Source organism: Magnolia sinica, chromosome 5, assembly GCF_029962835.1.
Source record: "Magnolia sinica isolate HGM2019 chromosome 5, MsV1, whole genome shotgun sequence".
Lineage (NCBI taxonomy): Eukaryota > Viridiplantae > Streptophyta > Magnoliopsida > Magnoliales > Magnoliaceae > Magnolia > Magnolia sinica.
In genome coordinates, this window is record NC_080577.1 from 92,126,133 (window position 1) to 92,127,998 (window position 1,866).

The 1,866-nt window shown below is 37.4% G+C and overlaps 1 non-coding gene across 1 annotated transcript; it reads left to right on the plus strand.

The window, feature by feature from the left end:
* Nucleotides 1-987: 987 nt before the first annotated feature.
* LOC131247505 (small nucleolar RNA R71) lies at nucleotides 988-1,095 on the plus strand. The gene has a single exon (XR_009171793.1). It is a non-coding gene; the product is annotated as a small nucleolar RNA R71 (small nucleolar RNA).
* Nucleotides 1,096-1,866: the final 771 nt, after the last annotated feature.

Below are 1,866 nucleotides of genomic sequence, written 5' to 3' on the forward strand. Positions count from 1 at the left end.
CTACAGGTGGATATCAGGCATGATGAAAGAGATGGAATCTCTACACAGAAATCAGACATGGGAATTTATAGAACTTTCTAAAGGTCTAAAGGCTATAGGTTATTATACACTTGTTCTTCTGACTTCTTTCCTTCTCCACTTGGTTTTCTTGGATCCTGGAGTCTTAAAATCTTCAATCTTGGTCTCTAAAGATTCCTTCTTTGCTATAGTGACTTTTGAGCACTAAATTCATGCTTTTAGCATTCTTTTCAATCCAAACTCTTAAATTTACCTTGTAACATAAAAACATGTAAAATGTACCATTAAGCCATATTATGTTTGTAAAACCAAGCAATAAATTGGGGATAATATGCAATATTTGACCCTCAACACACACTCTCTCTCTACTTATCTCTATGCCTAGGATCTTCTTCACAATGCCTAAATCCTTCATGTCAAACTCTTTACTTAATAGATATTTAAGCAAGAGTATTGATATCTAGCAGCAATCAGCATATCATTTGCATTAAGCATCAATAGAATGTAGGACATGTCCTTAAGTACCTTGTAGTATATGCAACAATCATACCCACACCGGTTATACCCAATCTCCACCATGTACGAATCGAACCACTTGTACCACTGCCTTGGAGATCGCTTAAGCTCATACAATGACTTCTTCAGCCCACACACATGGCCTTCCTTACTAAGCCCCTCAAAATCTTTAGGTTGCCTCGTGTAAATGACTTCCTCATAGTTCTCATAAAGGAATGTTGTCTTCACATCAAGCTACTCCAATTCCAAATTAGATTCTATTATCATCGTCAATAGAACCCTAATTAAGGTATGTTTCATGACTAGAGAGAAAATTTCATTATAATCCACTCATTCCCTCTGCGAGTACCCTTTCTCTACTAGTCTTGCCTTATATTAATTTCCACCCTCTTTCTTTATTAATGTTTCCTTTTTTCCTGTAGATCCAAACAATAATAATAATAATAAATCTCATAGCCATGATGTGGACAAGTGTTTAGAAGTTCCTTAAACATCTCCCAACATTGAAAGAAGGTTTCATCTTCTTTTTGGGAAAAAAATCATTATGGCTCTTCTGAGGGTGTTAGTCTTATAAACCAAGAAGAACTTTTTAAGGAACTCCTGGGTCATCTCAGCCCACATTCCAATTGATCTCAGCCTTAAGGAGTGGATTCATGACTTGGCTTTCTCCTTCAAAGAAAAAGGGTAAAGTTTTAGTCTTAGGGTGTTGTTAGACACATTATTAAAGTGTAGGGTTGATACAATCTCATCGAACCCTTTGAGATGCAGATATGGACTTTTAGAGTCTAGTCCATAGAATTTTGGAAGTAATCAGATCACTCCCAGTTTAAGATCCATGTTTCCCCTATTGTGTGAAAAAATCATGTAAGAAAGGGTGCTCGTCTTAGCTGGTTGTAAATAGTTACGAAAAAGTTCTAGCTGGTGGACAATTATGCACATCTGTAACACCCTGTATTTTTCGATACTCGGGTGTTACTATTTAAGTCAAATTTAGCATGAACACGTGTGGGAACACACGTAGCCTATATTACACATCATCATTCAACAATTCACGATCTATTCATCTTAACCATTTGATGTGGACATGGCGATGATGGGCCCATAAGAGTTTAGTTCAACCCCCCTTAGACCCTAATGGCTTTTAACCTTTTTGGATTCGAGCTAGGACAATCCATAATGTGTCTTTAGGGTCTCAAGTCAATCCACCTTGGATCGACCCTTGATCAGGTAGGGTAAGGTTGCGACTCCAACCCATGACCTAAACTGGTAGTTGAGACTTGCGGCATTCGTCTTATCACAGGATAAATCAAGTCAAATTTCATCTTAAGCTAA